Source organism: Mustela erminea, chromosome X (assembly GCF_009829155.1).
Source record: "Mustela erminea isolate mMusErm1 chromosome X, mMusErm1.Pri, whole genome shotgun sequence".
NCBI classification, from domain to species: Eukaryota; Metazoa; Chordata; class Mammalia; order Carnivora; family Mustelidae; genus Mustela; species Mustela erminea.
The window spans coordinates 35,602,710-35,628,792 of record NC_045635.1 but is presented as its reverse complement, the minus strand read 5'-3'; the positions used below and the strand labels follow the sequence as shown (position 1 = coordinate 35,628,792).

The window sequence follows — 26,083 nt, the reverse complement described above, 5'->3', positions numbered from 1 at the left end:
CAGGAAAAACTCTTGTCTGCCCAGAAAGTCGGAGAAAGATCGAGGGCCAGAGTGTCTCGCCGCCCCTCCCACACAAGCCGACCCGGGAGTCTGGCTTCGGAGCAGCCTAGCCGACGAGGCTGTACATCTTTCTGAGCAAGCCAAGCGGAAAGAGGGGCGGGGTGGGGGCGAGGGTTTGGGGGGGAGAAGTAATTAGTTTGATGAATCTTCTTTTTAAGTCGTTCTCTACATGGGGCTCTCACGGCCTTATAGGCTCAGTGATGCATTTCCTAAGTTTTATGAATCCTTAAACATGGGCCATTTTTCACGAGACAAGTGAAAGTAATCAAGTGTTGGTGCAAACCCCAGGTGTTCCCCGTCTGGAACAAGGACCCCCGATGAGGTTCCCAGGCCACAGAGGGCTTTGGAGAGTCCGGATGAGGTTTAAGTCGCCTTGCTGCCCACCTTGCTGCCAGAAGCGATGTGCATTCAATATCCATCCATGCACTCCAGAGGCTTCTTCTGCCTGGCCATCCGGTGTTGGGACCTGGGACTGGGGATTCGAGTCTGCGGCACTGCTGTCCAGCAGAAGCCTGCAGCCCACTGCGGGGTGGGGCCTGGGATCGCATCTCTGAGGGAAGGTCTATGCCCATATACCCTCCCTGCTAGGCTGCCTGTGGTAGATTGCAAAATACTGGCCCCATATCCTTCCCTGCCCTTTGGTAGTGCCCTCCCATGCTGACCTTGGACTTGGTCATTGACCTGCTATGGCAAGTCATAAACATCAGGTATGCTGAGGCTTAAAAAGTGCTGACTGTTCTTGGAATCTTCAGCCACCCTGTGAACAAGCCAGGCCAGTCGCTGAGGGCTGAGAGCCATGGTCCACTTAGCCCTGTGCTCCAGCTTCCCGCCAGCCCTCAGAAGCCGAACTTCCGGGGTGACCACTGGCTAAGAGTCAAAGCCTGAGAGTCACAGCCTGGCAAGTACTAGGTTCTCACTCATCCCTCATTCTGCATGAGGGCCCCGGATGAGCACAGCCCAAATTACCTATTGTAGGCACATGAGCAACACAGATGGTGGTGGTGGTTTTCTTCTTTCTTTCTACATTCCTTCCTTCCTTCTTTCTTTCTTTTTTTTAAAAAAAATGGACTTATTTATTCCGGGGAGGGAGAAAGGGGCTGAGGGAGAGAATCTCCAAGTAGACTCCCCGCCAAGCCCAGAGCCTGATGAGGGGCTCGATCCCACCAACGCATGAGATCACGACCGGAGCCAAAACGAAAAGCCGGATGCAGAAATGGCAGAAGCCAGAGAGCCAGGTCACTGCCTGACTAGCTCTTGGTCGGGGGGCAGGTTGGGGGTGAGGCCAGACTAGAAGGGAGGGGACAAAGCTTCACACAGAGGCTACCTTGCCAGGCCTGCCCTTTAGGACCCCTCCTGCCTGATGGGATCATAGACAGCAACGACAAAGGTGAGATGTATGGGTGAATGACTAGGGGTGTGTGTGTGCCCACGCGCGTGAGGACATGTTGTGAATGTGGGTAACTTGTGTATGGTGTGTTCGCATGTGTCCGCATTTGTGCACGTGTGTGTGTGCGCACATGTGAGCCCACCCACACTGTGACGCCTCTGGTACCAAGGGAAGACGAATGCAGAGTTTGGCAAAGTCACTGAGTAATTCCGTTTCCCCCTTGAGTCACAGACAGGGGCTCCTTCCTTCTGATTCCCGTCACCTTTGTCCTCCCCACCCATAGCTCAGCCACCACACTGCTGGTGGTGGGGGGCGGGGGGGGCCGGGGATCCCGAGTGCCACCATCTACACTGCCATAGCAGAATGACCCTTGATGTCACATCCCCCAAAGTGTCGGGGTGGGAGCCCAGCCAAACTGCCACATCCTGGGGTTACATGATCTGCCTGCAGAATGAGGGGTGGACAAGAATGATCATTTACTGAGCACTGAGCATAGGCCAGGCTCTGCGACTTTTGGCCGGTGGCCCCCCGCCCTCCCCATGTTTCCTGGGCTCCGCCCCCCAATACCCGCCTTGCACTCCAGCTACGTCTGGAGGGGCCCAGACAAGGCAAGTGACTTATCGGATGAGTTGGGGCAAATCTAGGCCTGGGGCTCTCCACCCCTTCTGCCCAGAAAAAGCCCATCATCTCCGCTTGCCGTGGTCTTCCATTCTGCCTGGAGCTGAGCAGGTCCAACTGACGCCAGAGCGAATGTCAGCAAAACAATTGTCCTGCCAGATCTGGAGCCACATCTGCTTAGATGCCCTTTCCTGTAATAAAGGACATTTTGAGCCCTACCTTTTGGACTTCCACGTCCATTTCTCCATCGGTCGGGAGGACAAGAAAAGAGCGTTATTAATGGACCCTCCCAAAACCCCAGCATCTATCACCGTATTCCCACAACTAGAACAGTGCCAGGAACATAATAGGAACTCATTAATATTTGCTGCATGGAAAAAAAGTGACAGAGCAAGATTCAAACCCACGTCTGTCTTCCTCCAAGGCCGTGTCACTGTCTCTCCACCCCGTCAGAGAGAGGGCTTGGAGAGAGACTGGGGGTGCTGCAGAAATAGCAGAATGACCCTTGATGTCCAGTTCTCCTGCCCTTCTGCAGAGAGAACGTTCTCTGTGGGCCACAGCCCAGGGGCGAGGTCAGCAGTTCTGCTCTGGGGAAGCCAGGGCTTGGCCAGTGCAAAGCCCGGCGCGCCTTACGCTGCCTGCCCCGTCTCATCACAGCTCTGTGTGTTTTGACTGAGAAGTTCTACCTGCCTCTCGGGATTGATGTGAAGATTAATGGCTGTTTAGCAAATTACAGCTTCCCCATCACCTCCTGCCCCTGGGAGAGAAGGAGCCTTAGAAACGAAAAATAAAAACAAACCTCACCGCTCTGTGTCAAGGCTTGGCCGCAGCAGTGACAGCTGGGCCCAAGTTAGCAGAGCGTGGAAGCTTAGCAAAGCCAGGTGAGGTCTGGGGCCCCCCGGAGTGAAGGCTGACGGAATGCCAAGCCCACCCTCTGGCTCTGGGATGCACGGGGGCTGAGGGGAAGTGTGGAATGAGGCAGGGCCGTTCTAGAAAGACAGCCAAGGGCAGCTTGCGGCCAGGGCCTGTCTCCTCTGAAGGCCGTGATGCGGGGAGAGAGACGTGTCCTGTCCACACCCAGGAGGGAAGAGTCTGCCCCTTTCTGGGGCTCTTTCTGCCACTGACCTTCCTTCTCAGAAGCTCAGAGGGAGAATCCAGGGGATGACCGTGATCTTTGCTGAGTTCGAGGTGCCCGGGGCGGGGATGTGGACATCGTGGTGAGTGACAGGGACAGGTCCGAAGGGAGGGAAGCGGGAGCAGGCGCAGGTGTCGCCCTGCCCAGATGTCCCTGGCACTCCTAGTCCCTGCGTGTGCGCCAGCTAGGGCGACCTCCGACCCGAGGGCTGGCTCGAGGCCGCACGCAGGCCAGGCTCTCGGCCAGAGAACACAGGAGTGGGAAGATCATTACTCAGCGCCCCGGTCCCCAAGAGGGGACACTCTGAGGCAGGCGCCCTGAACCCGGTGGCCCATGGAGAGGTAGCTTTCTTGATGATGCTTCCTTCCCTTCCCCTGCTCACCTCCCCAGCTCCACTCGGTTCCTCCAAATAAACCAGTTCTGCTCACATTTCCGAGTCTGCTTCGGAGGGAGCTCAAAGTAGGTCAGAATGGAAAGGAAGAACGGGGGAGTCTGGAAAACCCCCGAGGGGGAGAGTACACAGACCTGGTGACTACCGCTTACACAGAAGAAAAAAGAAAGAAAAGGTGTTCTATTCATGCCCCTCACGTTTTCAAAAAAAACCTCCCAACTCCAGCTTCCCTCCCCTAAGAACAGTCTGTTTTTCCAGAAAAGCAACAATGTGCTAACTGAACATAGCCATCTGCAAGTGAAAAGATTTCCCAACGAATGGAGGTCTCTGGGCCGGCCCACCTGACTTGGCCTGGCCCTGCCCTGCTCTGCCCTACCCTGCCCAGCCCTGCTCTGCCCTGCCCTGCCCTGCCCTGCCTCGCCCTCCCTACCCTGATCTGCCTGGCCAGGAAAGTGTCTCTGGGAGCTCCTCACCTGCTGCCTCCCCCTGGGCTGCACCCCAGGATGGGGGTGGGCACCGCGAGCTAGGGAAGACAGAACCTTCCTGAAGGTTCAGGCTCCCCAGCCCTCCCTTCCTCCCCTCTGCACCCTCTCACAGACATGTCAGGGATCTGGGATCTCCAGATTCCTTATGCAAGAGAGCCCCTCCGGGACATGTGGTCCTTGGCCATCTGAAGAGCAGGCTTTAAGGGGACTACCACCATAGTTGGCTGTGGTTGGTTTGGAGGACTTTTGATGGCTTGACTTTATTTCCTGGTCTAGCCCCACCCCACAGCTCTGTTCCAGAGGTGGCCCGGGGGGGGGGGGGGGGAAGAAATAGAAAACCTGGGCCATAACACAATCTGCCAATTCTGCTAAGGAGAGGCCTCTACCCCGTGGCCCTCTCTTTGTAAGAGGGTGCTTTGAGGGAACTGGTCTGGACTAGGGAATGAGCCAGGAGAGGCTAGTGGGCCTCAGGGAGCACGGTGGGGTGTACCCGGGCAACTCAGCTCTCTCCCAGGGGTCTCCTGAGGCATCTTCCTTCCACCTCCCCACCACAGGACGAGGGTGACATCGGGCCGCCTGAGCCGGTGCTTCTGGGTGGGGCTTCTGAGTGCTGAGGTGGAAAGGGCCCCTGAGGGAGCGATGGGGCAAAGGCGACTCCTGGGCCTGCCAGGACTGTGCCATATGCCCTGTCACGCAACTCTCACGTTAACCTTGTGAATGGGGCTCTGCTGTCCCCATTTCACACAGGAGGAAACAGAGTCGTCCAACCAAGGCCAACAAAACCAAGAGGTGAAGAAGCCAGGTCTTGAACCCAGAGCTTCTTGGCTTTGGAGCCCACGCCCGGGCTTTTGGCACAAAATCTTAACACTGCCTCTCTGGGGTTCTAAGAGCCGGGTACCAGGTCCCGCAGGGGACACCAGAGGAGCTGGGAGTCGCCTCACACCGTGAAAATTCAGTGTGTTCGTCAGTGAAGGAAGGCAAGAAGGACTCCCCAAGGTCTTCCACTCCCAACCCTGGATGTGCAGAAGGTTCTGTGGGCTAGCAGGTAAATGGCTCTGTAGTGGCCAGAGCAGTCGGCCTCAAATATGGGCTGGGCATCATTTCTAAAGACTCAAGGTAGCTGGTTTCTGATGGATCAGCCCCGGCTCCCCCCTGCACCCCTTTCCCCAACCCCAGGAGCATCTGTATCTGCCGGCGGCGAAGCTGACTGGATCAGGCCAGGTTCTAGGCACACGACAATTCCAGTTATCCACTTCTGCATAATAAGTGCCTCCAGTCATGAGCGCCCTACAGCAACTGTTTTATGATATGCTATAATTTCACGGGTCAGGAATTCGGGTAGGGTTTGATTGTGAAACTCTTGTCCTCAATGCATTGAGGGAGGTCTCGCTGGTATTTAGCTGGCAGGTGGATTGTTCTGGAGTCTTCACTCAGATATGTAGAGCCTTGGCAGGGATGGCTGGCAGGCCAGGCTCAGCTCGCCCTGTCCACCAGAATGGCCTTTCCAGCACGGGGTCTCAAGATACCTGGAAGTCTCCTATGATGACCGGGGGCTCCTAAAGTGAGTGTTCCAGAGAACTGGGAGGAAGCTGCATGGCCTCTTAGGACTCTAAAGCCTCAGAAGTAACATGGGGGGCCTTAGCCACCATCTCTGGGTTGAAGCAGTCACAAGCCCACCTGCATTCAAGGGGAAAGGCCGTCAATCCCACCTCGTGTTGGCAAGAGTGGCAAAGAATTAAGGCCACGTTTTAGAAGTGTCATAATGGCCTAGCTGTCCAAGTTTGTCCAAGTTTGCCCTCCACATCCCCACTCCTCCCATCCTCCTTCTCCTGTGCCGCAATCCAACCAGCCAGGCAGCCAATGCCCACCTCTCTCAGGAATGAGCTGAAACACTCATTCATCATTAATTGTCAGAGTCTTCACATGTTACTCCCTGGAGGGGCATTTTCACTTGAAAACTGTGGCCTGAGAATGGCGTGGCATAACCAAAGGAATGCATTGCTAATGGTGGAATTTCAGGCATTTACCACAGGCTGGTCGGGGATATATTTTTCGACCAAGGGACTTTCCTGGTGCAGGCAGCTGGCTGTTCAGTCTACCATGAGCCCATAAACATCAGACTGTTATCACTGGGGCTCTGAAGGCAGCCTGGACAGTAGCTTCTACGCTTCCACATAGTGGTTCCCTAGCCTTTACTGTGAATCAGCACCCACACGAAGGAGAAAGGGAGCAGGTGATGTTTCTTGGCTACTCTGGTGGCCAGCTCGGAACTCCACAGAATCAGTGCCCCACAGTGTAAAAGGGCAGAGAAGAAAGAGAGTGGCATGTGTGAAATTCAAGTTTGTTTGAAAGTTTAAATACTTCTGTAGCATTGGCTCCCTTGGAGCCTCCCAAAAACAGGTTCTAGAATAGTGACTTGATGTAGAACAGGCTAACCTCAAGCCCAGAGAGGAGAAGAAGCTTGCACAACTACACACACACACACACACACACACACACACTCTCTCTCTCTCTCTCTTTCTCTATCACACCAGAACTTTATCTTGAAATTAGTTTTCTTTGTTGGGTTTGACCTGATGTCATGATAAAGTAGGTACAGTCAGTGTACTTCAGTTGTTCAGATAAGTTTCCAGAAATTTCCACACAGATTTCTTAACATCTCTCCCTTCCTGCCACCAACGTTTTTTTTTTTTTTTCCTTTTAAAGATTTTATTTATTTTAGAGAGAGAATGGGGAGGGGCAGAAGGAGGAGGGAGAGGGAGAGAGAAAATCTTAAGCGGACTCCATGCTGGGCACAGAGCCGGACATGGGGCTCAAACCTACCACCCTGAGATCATGACCTGAGCCTAAACCAAGAGTCAAAGTTGGACATTTAACCGACTGAGCCACCCAGATGCCCCCTCCCCCAGCCTTTTTAAACCTAAGTTCACAGTACTTAGTTTCAGGGGGGAGAGATTCAGAGACATCTGGGAGGTTTTGAAGGGAGGCACCAAAGACATCATGGGTATTCAGCAAGCACTTACTATGCACAAGCACCCTTCCTTTTTCCATGTTTTGACTCTATTTAACAATCACAGAGCTGGTTTGGTGAGTGTGGTTAAGGGGGCTCTGCCCTTGAAGGGTGAGGGGCTCTGGGCTACTGGAAAAGCAAAACTAAAGCCCCTTGTTGCAAAACTCTCGAGAGGATGGGGCACCTGGGTGGCCCAGTGGGTTGGGCCTCTGCCTTTGGCTCAGGTCATGATCTCAGGGTTCTGGGATCGAGCCCCGCATTGGGTTCTCTGCTGAGCGGGGAGTCTGCTTCCCCACTCCCCCAGCCTGCCTCTCTGCCTACTTATGATCTCTGTCTGTCAGATAAATAAATAAAATCTAAAAAAAAAAAAAAAAAAAAACCCTCACGAGAGGAGTTGGGATGGGGATGGCAGTGCTCAGTGCTCAGGCTTCTTTACCCCTTTCCCCTTGTGCACCCTGCAGCCACAAAGGGAGCTCCATGGGCCTCACTGTGTAGACCAAATGCTTCTAGGACACACGAGGGCTGCCCGTGTCATTAACCGTGGAAGCGCCAGGCCCTGGTACAGGCCCTTGCTCTGTGGTTGAGAAGAGCAGAGAGCCTGTGCCTGGACTGCACCGTGTAGACAGCATTGGTGTTGGGTGGAGAGCTAGTTACAGGAACCAGGAGACCCGACATCTGGTCCCAGCTTTGCTGTAACTTGCTGCAGAATCCTGGGCCTCTCACTTATCTCTTTCTGAGTTTCTGTTTCTTCATCTAGAAACTTGCATTATTTGACCTCCAAGATCCCACCAGCCCTGAAATCCTATGATTCTGAGATGAATCATAAAAGTGAGTCAACAAAACCTCTCAAACCACAGGATCAGTTGAAGTCAGGGAGGGTAAGAAAGCAGAGAGAGGGAAGAAGTCACTCTAAGACAGTTCGGGAACAGGACAGGTAGATGAAGTCGTGGTATTTTCCATCTGTGGAAGCACTGTACGCACCAAAAATACCTCTCTGCTTTACAGGATTATGAGTCAAAACCCCTTTGATGGGGATGAATTTCTGACCACGTAACAATTTCCATCCGGAAGATTTAAAAGCAAACCCTCCTAGGACAGACAATTTTTTCACTGACTTAAATTTATACTAAGGTGTAAATGACTGACCTGAGATTGATTCCAGAGTAGGTTTTGAAGGATGGGAGACTGGATCTTGAGGTTTGAAGACAGAAGAAAGAACACCCCCAAGAGTAGGGCCTATAAAAGAGTGCAATAATGTGATTATTCTACAGGCCAATGTTGCCTTTTCCACCACTATCCCCCCACCCCTTCCGCTTGAGACAAAGGAGCCACCTTCGTGAGATTTCTGGTTTTGAGAACCAGAGGACAAGAGGAGAGGCTGATTAAACTGAGGTGTTGGGGAGGTGCCTGGAGGAGCTTTGTCTGCCAAGCCTGCCTTTTGCCCAGGTAACCAGCCAGAAAGACGACCTTCTTTCCTCAAGGGCTGGGAGGGAGGCACAGGGTCCAGCTGGCCAGGAGCCCGAGGCAGAGGGGCACACGGATGGAAGCCGGGATGTGCTGAGCTGGGAGGTTGGCCACTGCCCGTGCACAGCCCCACATACATTTTGTGCCTTCGGTGTCCTCACCTTGTAGGAAAGTAGTCGCTTGTGTTCTAACCAGCTGTCCCTGTGTGGGATGTTGCCCATGATTTACTAAAGGGGGAGAACATTTGTTTCTTAACACAGATGTCCAAGGGAGCCTCACTGATGAATGGCAGAGGCTTCAGCTCCGAGGCTGCTGGGAGCGTTGGCGCCGGTGGCGGCCACAATGCTCTGAGCCTCTGAGAGGGGAGAAGAAGAGGCTGGAGCCCAGAGCCCCTGGGGGGGACACAGGGCCATGGCCAGAGGAGGGATGGGGCCATCTGTGCTTGTCCCCCTGCTCCGTCAGCCCAGACTCCGGTGGGGGCCCCTGGCCGCCAACAGGTCTGAGAGAGAGAGAGAGGTGTGGCAAGCCAGTGGCCGTGGTGGCCTGGGGGCACACATGGGAATCAGGCTGCCTTTCCAAACAGTGGGCCAGTCACTCAAGCTGTGTTTCTTGGTTTCCTGGCTGGAGAGGCAGGAATAATTCACGCTATTGTGGGGTCTGGTGTGAAGATGCGTATCCGGCCCGACGAGTGCCCGACAACCTACAGCCACAGCCGCTCGTCCTCCTCTCCCACGGGAGGCGACCACATGCTTCGGGATTGGGTGGGGTGCCCCACCCCGGCCCCTGCTCTTCCACAGTACTCCTCCCCACTTCCTCAGCCCCTGGCTTCTATTCCTTGCCTTTTGCTGCTCTGCACTCCCGGGGCACCCATGGCTTTGCCACATCCCCCAGCCGAAACCCCAGGGCACGGTGCTCCCCAGCCCTGGGTGATGCTCAGGGGGACAGGATGGTCTCGGGGCAACACTGTTCTTAAGGGGGCACCCTGGTGAGCTGGCAGGGGTTTGAGGGGTCTGGAGGCTGAGGTTCAATACGAGCATTCTGCCAAAGCAGCTGTCAGCACTGCGGCTGGGGAGGATCCCGATGGGACCATGAGAGTGGCCGGACCCCAAGCTCCAGACCCGTCCAGTGTCTGCAGCAGCACCCAGTGCTGGGAGCAGTACTCGCTGTGTGGGGGTCGGGGACCCGCAAAGCCTGAGTGATGGAGGGATGTGCCCCTGGGGATTGTGAAGGGCCCCGGGCCCCAGGAGAGGAACTCCAGAGGGAGGGCTCTGGAAGTACCCAGGAGACGGAGGGAGCAGCAGAAAAACAGGACTCCCTTCAGGAGCCTGTGTCCAGGGCAGGGGCTTGGCTGCGAAGACTCGTTTCCAGAGACCTGGGCTCAAGGAAGGAGGTGACAGAGCTGGCCTGAGTCACCAGCAGCTTCACGTCCTTCCTGTCCCCTGCTTTGCCCACTATCGATGGCACCACATAAGGGCAAAAGGTTTTGGAGAGCTGGTACGGAGATGGACCGCTCGGGAAAGCCAGTCACTGGAACAGCTCCAGGTGCACAATGCGTGCTTATTAATAACCAGCAACGGTGTGTGTTGGGGGGGTATTTATGGAGAAGCGCAGCGGTGATGTCACTTTTACCAGCAGACGACTCCATGGTTTTTATTTTGTTCCCCAACCCCAAGGCCATTATGGGCTTTGGATCTCCATGGACAAAGCAGAAAAACCTGGGCTTCCGTGCTGTGCAGTTTGCCCACCCTGGATTCTGTGGCTGCCCTTGCAGCATGAAAGAAGGGTTCTTCCCTAGCAACATCATTTCGACAGCACTGGGGTAGAAGCAGCAAGAGACCATCTCTGGCCTCCTATTTATGAAAACAATAGCTCAAGTTTATGGTATTAACAGTAAGCACCGCCGCTTCAGTTCTCCTTGGAACCTCTCTCCACACACGTATACACGCACACACACGTGAATACACAAACAAAAATACACACATATAGACATACACGTACATATACACGTACACACATATAAACACACGCTTATAAACACATAAATACACACGTAAATATGCACACACAATACAATGCATATAAATACACACATATACACACAGAAACACACACATAAATACACACACACATATATACACATAAGCACACACATAAATACAAACATATAAACACACATATAAATACACAGACACATAAAAAAACAGACACACATCCCAACACCAAACACAAGCACAAATTCACACACAGAAAGGCACACAGATTCAGAGGTGCCCATGTACATGTATGATCCACATCTCTATGAAAATGTAGAGTCTTGGTTTGGAGAAGAAAAGCAGACTAAGAAAACCTACTCTTTAGGAAGTAACTGGGGGGGCGCCTGGGGGGCTCAGACGGTTAAGCCTCCGCCTTCGGCTCAGGTCATGATTCCAAGGTCCTGGGATTGAGCCCTGCATCAGGCTCTCTGTTCAGTGCGGAGTCTGCTTCCCACCCCATCACCTGCTGCTCCCCCTACTTGTGCTCTCTCAATCTCTCTGTCAAAAAAAGTCTTTAAAAAAAAAAATAAATTAAACATGAGAAAAGGAAGGAAGGAAGGAAGGAAGAAAGGAAGGAACTGTTCCAGATATTTTAAGCAGAAAGGGATTTAAGACAGGGGAGTGAGTGCTTACAGAATCATTGGAAGGAGTGTTCATTCCCTGAAGCCACCCCACCAAATGACCACAGATTGAGTGGCTTCAAATAACAGAAATGGATTCTCTCCACCATTCTGGAGGCCAGAAGTCTGACATCAAAGGGACATCCTTTGCCTCTCCCAGCTTCTGGTGGCTGTCCACATTCTTTGCGGGCTGTATCAGTCCATCCTGCCTCTGTCTCCACATGGCTTTCTCCTCTCCTAAGCTCTCTCCTCTTCCATCTGGATACGAGCTCCTGTCATTGGATTTAGCACCCACCTGGGGAATCCAGGATCATCTGCTCTCAAGATCGCAACTTTATTACATCTGCGAAGACCTTTTCGCCGAGTAAGGCCCCATGCATAGGTTCCAGGGGTTAGGACATGGCCCCAGCTTTTGGGAGGGCACCATTCAATCCACAACAGAGGGCTGTTGTCGAAACTCTAGGCCAGGTCCCCAAGAATGACTCTCAGAAGCCTGCAGGACTGACCTGCTGAGGAGCCACCATCTTTGCCACGTGCAGAAAGGCCAGGAGCCACCGTCAGAGCGGCCATGTTTAAAACCCCACAGCTGTGAGCCCAGCATCAGGAAGTGGCCTCTGCTGCTCCAGCAATAGTCTCTGAACACTGACAAAACTGGTGAGGGGACAAGGAAATGCTTCGGAAAATTCCGTATCTCTTGAGCCCATCCTTTGCCAGGCAGAGTTGACTACACAGAGTAGATGGCCATGGGGAGATCCTGTTTGTTGTACATGAGCTTTCACTCACGTAATTTCTAGGAAAACCTTCTGACTGTCATTCGGGGTGTGTCATTATGGCTGTGTAACTAGTTATCCCCAGACTTTGTGACTTCAAACAACAACAACCATTTCTCATGGTTGCATGAATTGACCAGGCTCAGCAGGGTGATGTTTCTGTTCCTCCTGGTGGCTGGAGGCCCCACCGGTTTGGATGGCCAAAGATGAGCCCACCCACACAGCTGGCAGACAGAGCTGGTGCTGGCCGGGAGATCAGCTGGGGATATTGGCCAGAGCTCCTTGACTCTCCCCAACACGGCCTCTCTACGTGGCTTCTTGGACGCGTGTTCCAAGTATGAAAAAGCAGAATCTGCAGACTTCCTAAGACCCAGCCTTGAAATGTACGGTGTTATGTCTACTGTACTTTTTGGGTCCAAACGAGGCACAAGCCTGGCCTAGATGCAAGGAAATGGGAGACCACCCCTCAGTGGCAGGAGTGGCAAAGCATTTGGGACCAGCTGTAATTCGCTACTCTCCCTTATTCTCAACTCACGTGGTCCTGGTGGAGCTGGAGGGGGCCTGGCCTATCAGAACAGTTCTTCCCCAACATCAATGTTGGGATGAGGGGCGGCCACATGATACAAATCCAGCTGAAATGGCAATCAGACTCACTTTGGAGGCTTTTGTTAAGAGCTCTCGGGAGCCTATCCTCCTGACTTTCCATGCCGAACTTGAAGCACCATGAATATGAGACGCTGTTTCCATCTTGCTGGGACACCAAGTCTAAGAAGGAAGCCAGAGCCAGGAGGAGGGAGAGGGAGAAACTGAGTCCAGATGACACTTCCTGAACAAAGCAAAGCTGCTTCCGACTTGGATATCTTGTGGGCCTCCCCAAACTGATCCTGCAGCCAGGGAAATGTGCCATGAAAGCAAGTTGGGGCTCTACTTGTCCTTCCTCAGATGGAGTTCAGCCGGCCGTATGACCATTGATTAGGAAGCAGGTACAAGGACCATGCCATAACCTGTTCCTGCAGGCTTGGTAACGTCCCACTCTGTCCTTGGGCCCTCCAATGGGCACTTTGCATGCTGAGTCCGCTCAGAGGCAGGAGCATGATCTTTTGGCAGGGGTGGCCACACTTCTGGGGGGATCAGGCGCCCAGTCCTCTGAAAATGGAGGCTGCCAGGCAGCTCTGCCACTAGCCTTGCTCCGACCAGGGCTCAGAACCTGGAATCTTAACTGCCTTCGTATTTCTAAGATCTTAATGTTAAGCAACCCTCTGGAATAGATTTAGAGAGGGATATTCAAAGTCCTTGTGTAGCTACTTCTGGAGTGTGGGTCCCTGATTAGGTTTTTCTAGTTGCTATCTAACTGCCCCTAACACACATATGCAGACAGACACTCACACACACACACACACACACACACACACACACACACTGTACCTAGAGAAAGATGCTTTAGAATGAATCGTCACCCAAAGAGTAGGACACCATTCTGGATTTTTTAAGAAGCTCCCTCTCCCCTTGATAGCATTGAGGGGGAAAGTAGATGATGAACAATGGAGTCTTTGAGCCAATCAGGGGAAGCCCTGTGATGTGAGGGACCCTTGTCCTAGGGTCCTTGGAGAGGCGCCAGGTATCCCGAAATCCATTGAATCATAAGGAAAACAAGTTGTATCACGGCATATGTACGTTCGAGGTATGGGGGGTGGGGAGGTGGCAGCTTCTATCAGATTCTCAGATTTTCCTGAGACCCAGAGGTGTTAAGAATCTCTGAACTAGGCACGGTTGGGGGGAGGAGGTGTAAAGAAGCAATCTGCGTGGAGATAGCCCGGGGAAGCTTTAGCAGTTTCCTCGTAGAGTCAGATCTAACGGTCCATGACTGGGGCTCTGCAAAGAACATTTCAAAATAATCATGGGGGGCGGGGTGGTCAGAGAGTGGATTAAACCTTGAGCTTTTCGGAAGCACTGGCGCTTTGGGAATATGTTTCTTTTTAATTTTTGGAAGCTTCAAATTGTAGTAAAAACCACATGCTGTAAAATTTACCGTCTTAACCATTTTTAAGAGCACAATTCAGCAGTGTTAAATATATTCGCATCGCTGTGCAACAGATTCCCAGAACTTTTTCATCTCCCCAAATCATCGAACAACTCCCTCTCCACCCCCTCCCCGCAGCCCTTGGCAACCACTCTTCTGCTTGCAGCTCTGCGAATCTGACTACACCAGGGACCTCATCTAAGGGGAGTCATGCGGTGTTTGTCCCATTGTAACTGGCTTATTTCACTTAACGTCACGTTTTTAAGGTGTACCCATGTCATAGCAGGTGCCGGAAGCTGAATGATATTCCACTGTACGGCTAAACCACATTGTGTTTATCTATTCATCCGGCGGTGGACATTTGGGTTGCTGTCGCTTCTTGGCTACTGTGAATAATGCCGCTATGTACATGGGTGTGAGAAATATCTCTTCGAGTCTCTGCTTTCAATTCTTTTGGATAAATACCCAGAAGTGGAATTGCTGGATCATATGGCTGTTCTATTTTTAATTTTTTGAGGAACCACCATACTGTTTCCATAGTGGTAGAAGCAATAGCGTTTTTAGCTGAACCTAGAGCAGGGTCACTCAGAGTAAGGCACAGAAATTCTGGTGTCTTTCTAAAAACAGCTTTTTCTCGGGGCACTGTGATGGCTCAGTGGGTTAAGAGTCTGCCTTTGGCTCAGGTTGTGATCCCAGGGATCAAGTCCCCCCATGGGGCTCTCTGCTCAGCGGGGAGCCTGCTTTTCCCTCTCCCACTCCCCCTGCTTGTGTTCCCTCTCTCGCGGTCTCTCTCTGTCAAATGAAATCTTTAAAAAAAAATTTTTTTAACTATCCTTTTCTTTTCTTTTCTTTCTATGGTATGTGAAGGCAGTATGGAACAGTGGCTAGGGGCAGTTAGAGAGAGCCAAGTTCGAATTTCAACTCTTCTACTAACCGGCTCTGTGACGATCTCTTTACTCTATTAGCTACTTAGCTATGAAATGGTAATAGCAGTCCTCGGGATGCAGGACTGTCCTAAGGATTAAATAGGATCAAGTACAGGTCGCTAAGGATCTAGAGACCCAGAGCAGCTGGTTCTCTTGTTCAGGAAAACACATCGCTGTTTTCATGAAGAAGAATCAGAGCCAGGCAGCATCTGGAACAGAGAGGCTGGGACAAAGGGAGATGACTTGCTCTGGGAACAAAGTCGTAAGAATTCCACAGGCAGGCTGAGGCTCTCCCAGGATGGGGTAAGAGAATGGACAGAATCACACACCTTTGGCAACAGGGTCAGAATTCAACTTCCCACACTCCTGCTGGGGTGCCTGGAAGTCTCCCTTTACCACATATCTCTCCAAACCTCACAACTCACACCTCCAGGAGTGGGAGCATTCTCCAGGCGGCCAGGAGAAGGTTCCCCAGAGGCCCGACGGGTCCTGGGACCTCCCCAAGGGCAGGGAGGGCAGACCTCTAAGTCACCCTGAGCAGTGTGGTGGCTGACAGATGGTCCCACCTCGCCTGGCCTGACGCCTGTGGCTGCCTCTTGAGTTAGGCAGGTGGGGTGTGGGCATCAGAGACTCTCACCAGGACTCACATCCCAAATTGGTGCCTATGTGTGTGCGTGTGACAGAGAGAGAGCAAGAGACGGAGAGAAGGTGTGGCACCCCCACCTCGTCTCAGCAGAAAGCCAACAAAATACCCCTCCCTCTCTTTTGACAATTCTTCACAGAGCCCTTTCCTTCCCGGAAGGTTTTATTGAAGATGGGAGCGTGTCCCCAAGCATCTCTTCTGCCTGCTCCCCACCTCCAAGGACAAGAGAAAACCAAGAAGATGAAAAGGAAAAACAAGAGAAAGAGGAAAAAGGAAGAGACAGGGAAAGAAGAATCCATTCCCTCCTCTCAGTCAAGGTCAACAACCTTGACTTTCTGGGAGGCTCTGGCCATTGCTGCCTCCAGCCTTGAACTAGCTCTCTGTAGGTTCAAGTCCCCAGAGCCAGGTCCGGGGCGCCTCTCTCTGCATCTTTAGGGGTGATTAAGTAGGCAGCCGGTAGGCAGCAAATAACTCAAGAGAGGAGCAGGAAGTATTTTGATGAATTGAACATTTGTTTTCAGAACAGACTGGTGATCAGGTAAACACTCTAAGTGTTCATGAGTGGGCAGAGCTACCAAATTATAGAAAACACTGCCTGTGCGCTCCGTGGGCCCGTTCTCAGCCTCATCACCGATTCCTTCCACACTCCTCCTAAGCATTACTTTCTTGTCAACAGTCAGCCCGGAGGAGGAGCCTGAAGATCCTAGGAGTGCGTGCTCTCCAAACAAGTTGTTTTTCATCAGAAAATTGGAGACTTTTCCTTGAAAAACAACGGCCTATGGCACCGATTAGGCAGTGGGATGGGGGTTCTTCTTGAAGGCAGTGACTCTGAGGGAAGGCCCTCTGCGCAGCACACAGAGCACACAGACACCCGCTCAAATGTACAGAGAGCCCTGGGTCGACTCTCAGGGGCGGGGGGCTGGGCTTCTCAGGAGCACTGGCTCCTCACTATAAACAGTGTCCAGAAGTTGGAGCCACTTTACTCCTTGTCGCCTCCAATCTTGACGTCAGAGCCTGATCAAAACTCTCTCCTTAGCTTTCCACCCAGCAACTGGGGACTTCTAGAAGATGAGCCTTCTGATTTGCCCATTTTTGGAAAGATACATGCTCACTGGTACGTTGTTCTTTACAAAAAGCTGGAAGCGTCCGAAACGGATGTGAAGTGATCCGAAGTCCTTCCATACGTGCCCCTAGAGAAAGATCTGTGAGCCCCACTGCCGGCTGGAGAAAGTTTGGTGCAGACCACTGTGTGCCTACACCGTCCCAGTGTTAGCTGGGTTTCCCCTCGTAGCAGAGCTACAGACAAGAATCTGCCTGCAGGTCATTATGTGGGAGGTGACTTGGGAAGCACGGTGAGGGAAGAGAGGACTGAGCCAGGGTGGGGAGGTCAACAAAGGGCAGGTCAGCGAGCAGGTTCCCACTGGGGCAACTGGGGCTCAGTCCCATGGGGACCCACTGAGAATGCGTGTGGAACAAGCATCAGGATCCAGCTACCAAGGGGCAAGGAGGCTGGGGTACTTATCTATCACCTCCGGCCACTCATTCATGTCTCAGGACCTCCAGCCAGCCCCAAGGGCCACTGAGCACCTCCTTGGCCAGAAAGTATGCTCATGCAGAGAGATCCAGAAGGAGGTAGGCTTTGAGCTCAATGTCTGTAGGTACCTCTCAGGGTGGGTGGGGGTGATCCGGGGAATGTGAGTGGTACAGCAGCATCTACTGTGGTCCTATTTATGTATTCAAAAAAATCCAAATTTATAGAGATCATATATATGCTTGGGAAAACTCTAGGGATGTAGGCCTGGAGACCTAGGGCATATACTGCCCAAGGGTACGTTGCACCTTGAATCCTTCTGTGCGGGCGGGGGCTGTCTGGGTGGCTCAGTCAGCGAAGCATCTGCTTTCAGTTTAGGTCAAGATCCCAGGGTCCTGGGATCGATCTCCGCATCGAGGTCCTTGCTCAGTGGGGAGCCTACTACTCTCTCTTCCTCTGCCCCTTATCCCACGCATTCTCTCTTTCTCTTTCTCTCAAATACATAAATGAATAAATAAAATCTTTAAAAAAAATAGAACCCTTCTGTTGCATTTGTTTTTGTTAAAAACAAAAACAAATAGATCCACATCTGACTGAAATAATTCAAAACCTGATTAATCATTTTAAAACCACTCTGTACAGCAGCTAAAGCCCTGACTTAGTGCTTCTGCTTTCCTTGAGTCTCTTTCAGGATCAAACAATAATTCCTCACATGTCTTATGTGCTGTCTGTACACCAAGCGCAGTGCAAGCCTTTTCACGTGCCCAGTGACACCCCTGGGAAGTGGGAACTGAAGTTCCAACTTTATTTTTTTTTTTAAAGATTATATTTATTTGTTTGAGAGAGGAGAGACACAGAGAGTCTGAAAGAGCACATGTGTGCACAAGCAGGGGAGGGACAGAGGCAGAGGGAGAAGCAGATCCCCCCCGCTGATCAGGGAGCCAAAGAGGGGCTCCATCCCATGACCCTGAGATCCTGACCTGAGTCAAAGGCAGATGCTTCATCAACTGAGCCCTTGAGGCGCCTGTGAAATTTCAGCTTTAGAGATGGGGACACCAAGGCTTAAAGAACCTAGCTTTCATTTGCTTAAGGTCCTACAACGAGAGTGTACTTCCATGCGTGGAATCAGAATTTGAACCAGACCTGCCTGTCTCCTGAGCCTGTGTCCGCAGGCACCATGAAACTTCCAGAGGTTCTCCTCCTATCTTCTCGAAAGTTTCATTCTTCAGGCCAACTGCTTTCCAGGCCCTACCCAGTGTTTTAGGAGCTTCTGGTCCCTGTCAGCCTTTTCCCAGCTGCCGTGCCCCAGACACAATGGAGAGAATGGAGGGTGGGGGTAGGGTGGGGTCAGTGCTTGGAATGGAGCCATTTCCCTCTGGTATGGGCTCAGTCGTGTCCCCCCCCCCCCAAAAAATATATGTTGAAGTCTGAACCCTCCCAGTCCCCAGAATGCTATTTGGAAGGGAGGGTCTTTACCGAGGTCATTGAGTTTAAAATGAGGTCATGCGGGTAGGCCCTAATCCTGTGCGACAAGTGTCATTGCAGAAAAGGGGAAATTTGACCTTGGACTTGTAGCCCCCAGTACAGGGAGACAGTACACTTCTACTGTTTATGCCTCTCAGTTCCCAGTACTTTGTTCCGGCAGCCCCGGAAAACAAATCTGCCCTTTTTCAAAGCTGTCACTCCTTGTCACTCTCCATTCTAGCAAGTATGAGCCTCCCACCCCAATGCAGGAATCTAGGGAAAGAGGGGTGAAGGCACTCTGTATAGCACTGGGAGTCCTCACCCCACCTCTGACTTTTCCCCCCAAGTGGGCTGAAGTGTCTTGTTGCTGCTAAGAGAACATCTAGAAACAAATAGCTCTGGCCAAAGGCTTCCAGAATCACATAATACTTCTTCCTGGCTTTGATGGCTGAATGAATGAATGAGTGAATGAATGAAGTCATAAATCTCTAATGCCTTTGGCCTGACTCCAACTAGAAGCATGTCTGCTTACGAAATTTTGGCCCGCAAACTCTGGTGGAAAGCTAAGCACCAGAAAAAAATGGATATCCTCTCTGCTGCCAAGAACAGGTGAAGTGAGTGATGGTCCCTTTGGATTAGTGAACAAATGGGTTCAAGGACAGTCAGGCTCCAACCTGTTCACAAAGTGATGCATGTCTGCGTTTCCCTTACTCCTCTTCCCCTCCTTATTGCAAACCTTTTTTTTTTTTTTTTAAAGATTTTATTTATTTATTTCACAGACAGAGATTACAAGCAGGCAGAGAGGCAGGCAGAGAGAGAGGGGGAAGCAGGCTCCCCGCCGAGCGGAGAGCCCGATGTGGGGCTCGATCCCAGGACCCTGAGATCATGACCTGAGCCGAAGGCAGAGGCTTTAACCCACTGAGCCACCCAGGCACCCCGCAAACCTTTTTTAAAGGGTAACATACATAAAATATACACCTCCTGGATGTAGAAGTATAGCATACATGTAGTAAGTGTATAGCTCAATGAGTTTTTACTAAGTAAATTCAGGTGTCAGCCAGCACAGAGATCAAGATCTAGAACATTACCACCCCCCTCAGATGCCCCCTTCCCACCTCCCATTCCACAGGTTACCAGGCATCTCTCTGGGAGGGGAGTTGCTGGCTCAAAGGGTGAGCCCCTATTCAGCTACAGTGGTTACTGCTCAGTTTTCCATAAAGACTGTGCACTTGACTTCTCCTTCCTTTTGATAATCACCCCATTCCTCCCTCACTCACCTCTGCCTTTCTTAAAGCTCTTCCTTTTCTTATTTCAAAGCCAGTCACCCAAGCATGGGGAGAGGGGCCTCCTTGGAGCTTAGCAAAGGCGACTGCATTCCCCTTTGCCTGCGTCTGTGTTCTGTTATGGTCTCCAAGTGCCACGAATGTCGCATGTCGCTGCCCCAACACAGATGGGCCCCAGCAGGTAGCTGTGCGTGTGTATAAGGAATGCGGTTTCTGTATGCTGGCCTTGCCTGGTCTGCCTACCTTGCAGAATGATTTTCCATTACATAAGGCTCTGCAAAAGGCCTTGAGTTGCCGAGAGGAAAGGCCCCGCACAAAATGCAAACTAACAAAAGCACTGATATCAAAGAATGGGGGAAATCCATCATGCCCTTGTCACTGGAAGGGGCCCGTTATCTGACGGTTGCTGGCAGATTCGTCCCTACTTTACCTAAAAGGCAAGATCTGCAGGCTAGAAACAGCCTCCTGGCCCTCAGCCTGGCCAAACACTCAATAATTTGCCTATCAATTAAGCCCAAGAAGCGGGGGTTGGGGGGTGGGGAGGGTGGGGGGGTGAGCTAGAGAGAGGGAGAAAGGCAGGTAGTCGAGCAAACAGGTCTGGTTTGTGGCAAAGCCTCTTGGATCAACCTTATTCTAGGCTCTTAGAAATGACTCACTTAGAAGTGTTCAGTTTGGGGGAGGGGGCTGGCTGGCTCAGTCCGTAAAGCAGCTGACCCTTGATTTTTGGCTTGGATCATGATCTTGGGGTCCTGGGATGGAGCCCCAGATCTGGCTCCTTGTTCAGCAGGGAGTCTGCTTGAGGATTCTCTTTCCCTCTCTCTCCCCCTCTGCCCTACCCTCCCCCCAAATAGATAAATAAATAAATAAATCTTATAAAAAGATAAAGAATTGTTTGTGCATCCATGAAATGGGCCTAATTGAGCCAAAGAGTACTCAGAGTACTCAGCTTATACTTTATAGAGATTCTTAAAGACTTTATAGAGATTCTTTAAGACCAATTGCATAAAAAGCACAAAGCACTTGGCAGTTGCAGACTGCAAGGGGGCAAAACCGAGATGCTTAGGACAGATGTCACAGTGGCACCTGTGGCCCAGGCAGGTGGTAATGATGGATACACAGGCGGGTGGAGGAGGGGACTGTGTTGCACAAGCAGGGGGCATTTTTAACATGGATTACAGTGTGACAGGTGTCCCCCCACTGCAGAAGGAAGACCGTCTCATCAGAAACAGTCTCAGCAGCCATCGTCTGGGCCCTGCCCACACCTCCCTGCCCACCCGGAGGCCACCTACAGATAGCTCCTGGACACAGTGACTGCCCTGGGACGGTCCCTAGTGCAGAGCAGGGCAAAACTGTCGGGAGCTCAACGCCCTAGGGTCAACTCCTGATCAACGAGAGAGGGAAGTGGGGGTGTGAACAGCGCAGGTTCACTACCCTTCCGCCGACAACTCTAGAGCCGGGACCCCCACCCTGAGAGTCTCCCAGGGGCTTCGACACACTCAAGTCCCAGATGTCTACCCGCTCCTTGACACACCCCTTATGGGTTTCCTTCCCCTCCCTGTGTCACTTGTGCCCTTGACTGCACTGCCGGGGGTCATCTCATCCCCCCAAAGGACCTACACCCAAGTCTTCATTGTAGGCTCTGCTTTTAGGGGACACTCAGATTAATTCCAAGGCCCTCCCTTCCCCTGTGCACCCCTTCCTAGTCCCGGCTGTCTTAGCTGTCGTCTGTTCTCTCCTGCATGCCCCACCCAGCCTAAGTCACCTCTTGCTGTGCCGGGTTCTCTCCACTGCACCCACCCCCCATTCACCATCATTACAATGAAAGAGTTTCTCTGTAACTTAAGGAAACGGGGAAGTCTACCTTCAGATCCCCTCTCCTAGAGAAGAAGGAATCTAGACCATCCCCTCCCTCAAATCTGGGTGGGCTCTGTGACTTCTTTGACTAACAGAATATGGGGAAAGGAACACTGGGCCATAAAAGCCTGGAAACTTCCATTCCCTGTCTCTTGGAACCCTTACTCTTATAGCTCCCATGTAAGAAGTCCCACTCTCCTAGACACACCATGTGGAGAGGGCCTGAAGCAGTACAACGAGGGAGAGCAGCCTGGGAAGCCCCACCTTGTGCCCTTTCCCGCTGAGGCACCAGATGTGGTCCACTTTGACCCTCCAGACCAGCCAGGCTGCTAGCAAATACCACGGAGGGATCGCGGCAGATACCAAGAGAAGGAAAAGAATCACCCTGCTGAGCCCTGACAAAATTCTGCACCCCAAAGTTGTGCGATATAATTAAAATCGTCTTCTAAAGCTACTAGATTTGGGGGGGGTCATTGATGAGGCAGCGGTAGACACCAGGAATTGCAGGCATTGAGGAAACTGATAATGACTGAAAGAGAAGAGGAAGGGAGAGGAGGAAGGGGTGCAGAGAGAAGCCGTGGAAGAAAGGCAGTTCATGGTTGTTCCCACGAGGCTGTAATGGGGCTGATTAAAGGGGCAGACACCTGCAATGTTCATACCCCCATTCTGAGGACAGCCAGGTCCCTTTTGTATAAGTTACCCCCTATTCTGTGTCATTAAACTACATTATCCTGTTAGCACTGATTGGCTCGGGAATCCACACCCTGGGAAAGACAGAAGGTACGCTGGCTTGAGAACACTGTCCAGCCTGAGCAAGGCCAGTGGGTCCAAGCTGGACGGCGAGAAGCCCAGCAGATCACATTGGCCCACTGGATCCAACTGGACAACTTGAGAGGAAGTGGTAGGAAGCAAGAGAAGCTGGGTCTCAAGAAGGAGGTAGCCCGAGAGTCTGGAAGAGCCGACGACATGGCCTGATGACCAGTCTGCCTCTGGCTGCTGACATTTCCAGAACCCAGGCGGGAGCTTTTGCTTTCGTTCAGCCCTCCAGGGGTTTCTAGAAACCCCAGCACCTGTGCTAGCCTCATTGCATCTTTGCATTTGATAACTTGGAAGAGCCTAAGAGGATGACAAAATCAAGTGAGCAGCGTGTCTGCACACATATGCCTCAGAAGTGCATTTGTGTGTCTGCGGGTTGTGGGTGCGAGCATGTGAGTGAGCAGTTCAACTCGGATCTCTGGCCTTGAACCTAGGAAATTAAATACGATGCCCTATTTCCTCTTAGAAAAGAGATTTTCCTTACAATTTCCCCTGTGGTGGGGTAAAGAGCTGGCTGCTGTTGTTAATTGAAGGGTGAGGGATAAGACAGTGGTTTTAAATATATTTTTAAGCCTCACAGCCTTTGTTTCAAACCGAATGTTAGTGAGAAGCCAATAAAGCAAGTCCTATAAAAGCCACGATGCTCCGGTTTGGATGGGGGAAGGGAGGCAGACACATAGTGCCTAATCATGGGCACCTTTGGCTTTGAGGGAGTCCCAGGGGGTTCCTAAGACTCAGTAGAGTTCAGAGGGAGGGAAGAGTGCCCTGGATGAAACTGTAATTCCTGGATTCTAGGCCCCTCTCTGTCACAGACTCTATGACCCAATCTCTCTGAACCTTAGCTTTCTCCATTTTTTTTTAAAAGATTTTATTTATTTGACAGACAGAATGAGAGAGAGAAAGCATGAGAAGAGGGAGGATCAGAGGGAGAAGCAGACTCCCCCCAAGCAGGGAGCCCAATGCGGGCTCGATACTGGACCTCCAGGATCATGACCTAAGCCAAACACCATCGCTTAACCAACTGAGCCACACCGGTGCAACCCCCTCCCCCGCTTTCTCAACTTTTAAACGGGGACTGTACCCATTAGGATGCTCTCAGCAGAGTATCCAACAAAAGTAAGCTAAACAATAAGAGTATATTAATATCTCACATACAAGAAACTCAGAGGCAGGTGGTCTCCAGTTTAGTGGCCAAAGAGGTCATCAAGGACCCAGGCCCTTTCTACCTTTCTGTTCTGTCATCTCCTCATGGTCACAAAATGGCTGCTGCTGCTCTAACACCTCATATCTTTACGGCAGCTTTCAAAGGCAGAAAGAACATGGTGTGCGAGGGTGGCTGCAGTCTCCTGAGTCATTTCTTTCTTTTCAGGAAGAAAAATATTTCTGAAAAATCCCACAACCAGGACTGTCATTAGGTTCTATTGGCCAGGGCATGCATGTCCCTAAAATAAGTCATCGGAGAGTGAGGTTTGTCTCATACCCGGCTTAGGGTAATTTTGGATCATCTCCTGGGATTGAGCCCACCTTCCATGAACACCCTGCCATCTGACAGCAGAGCAAAACTGGGCTTTTGTAAGCTAACAACAAGGGAACTAGCTATTGGCAAGCCCAAGGAGATGCACCTGTCTGGCTGGCATCTCTTACATTTTTTGCAGCTGTAAAGGGCCCAACTTTACAGGGAAAATGGGTCAACTAAAAGGGCTAAAGGACACTCGGAATCAAAGTTGTGCCCTAAGGTATTGGGCAGTGGTGCTTACCTCACACAGGTGAGCATGTTATTACTGCTGGCCGAGAACCTCTGCTTTCCTCAGTGACATGGACTCTGCCCCTCAGGACCAGGCTGCAGGGAGAGAAGATGTGACCCAAGCTGAGAATGTAACTCACAGCCCTGGTTCTCTTCCTCATAGGCAAACTGCACCCTCCCAATTAGGTCTGTCCTCGTGCCTGGGCACAGCAGCCCTTCATAAATACCTTGTACTCATCAGCAAATGCTTCCTTGCTAAGATGTCGACAAATATTAGAAAAGCTGTGGCCACTTCGGAGCACTGATTTTTTTTACCCCCACCCCCTGGCCACAAGATATTGGTCTCCAATTTGTGAATCCAACCTGTTTTGGAATGGTTTGAGAAAACAACTCCTATATGGGGTGCTGGGTGGCTTGGCTGATCAAGCATCCGACTCTTGGTTACGGCTCAGGTCATGATCTCATGGGTTGTAGGATCCAGCCTTGCCTTGGGCTCCGCATTCAACGGGGAGTCTGCTTGGGATTCTCTCCCTCTGCCCCACCTTCTCTAAAATAAATAAACTTTTTAAAAATGATAAAACCATGGGGCACCTGGGTGGCTCGGTGGGTTAAAGCCTCTGCCTTCAGCTCAGGTCATGATCCCAGGGTCCTGGGATCGAGCCCCGTATCGGGCTCTCTGCTCCGCGGGGAACCTGCTTTCTCCCCTCTCTCTGCTTGCCTCTCTGCCTACATGTGATTTCTCTCTCTCTGTCAAATAAATAAAATATTTTAAAAAAATGATAAAACCAGTATGTATAGTTCTTATGACAAAGGACCCAAGTGCTAGACCCGAATTTACCAGTGAGAAAGCACTGAGGTCCATGGTGGCTATTGATGTGGGGAGGTGGGAATTGACAGCTGATTAAGGTTTTATAGAGGATCTGGGATGGGATTTTAGGCTGTTGCCAATTGACCTAAGGCAGTTTGGTCTTGCAAAAATGAGAAGGTTCTTTTTGGTAGGTCTCTGTAGCCTTCAGTAATTAGAGGTGGATCAGGGCCTTGGGCCCCTCCCCCACAGTTCCACTAGGTGACTCCTAAGCGAAGTCCTCCACCACGTCCTCCCCCGCGCTCCATGCTCTGGGCCAGCTGTGTGAAGCAATCTTGTGCGGGAAATTCCGTCAAGCTCCAGCCCTTGGTCTTTTTAAGAGTTCCAACAGCCAGCGCCTTGCAGAAAAGTCTGCCTGAGGCAAACACGAGGGGATTCTTGCAGCGGGATCCTCTAACTTTCTGGTCCAACTCCAGGGGCGCAAAATCCACCCAACCACCAGCTGGATGCACGCAGGGTCCCTTAGGAATCATGCCCACGGGGACATTTGTATGAGAACCACCCACAGGCGTGCCAGACTGTCCACGTCTGCACCTGCCAGCACTGGAATGCAGCTCCCCTTTCTAGCCAATACACCCTTCTAGAAAACCACTGCCTTCACTAGTGAGAACCCATTCTAAGGCTCCCGAGGCTACCAAACAAGACCTTTGCAGCTGACCGAAGCCCAGGTCCTGGGGGGCTCCAGGAGCGTGGACTTGTGATAAAATGCTAACTGACCACTTCCTAAATGCGCCTCCCCAGTTAGGTCCACCACCGTGTCCTAAAGTCCGCGAAACCTTAGACTTACCTATGACGTGCCAATGACCCCCACGGAACTGACTTTACATTATGCCCGTAACCACTGTGCGTTTCCCCAACGCAAACAAGGCCAAAGCACCTCCGACCACGCAGCGCCCCCTGTGGTGAAGTTTGGAACCTCCCAATTAGAGGGGCAAACGTGCGCCTGGTTCAGCCGGCAGGTTCT

At 51.7% G+C, this 26,083-nt stretch overlaps 1 long non-coding RNA gene across 1 annotated transcript; it reads right to left on the bottom strand.

Moving 5' to 3' along the window:
- Positions 1–1,986: 1,986 nt before the first annotated feature.
- LOC116582982 lies at positions 1,987–26,083 on the bottom strand. The gene is made up of 4 exons (XR_004282575.1): positions 25,907–26,083; positions 24,268–24,350; positions 8,233–8,322; positions 1,987–2,256 (listed from the first exon to the last, which is right to left on the bottom strand). It is a non-coding gene; the product is annotated as an uncharacterized LOC116582982 (long non-coding RNA).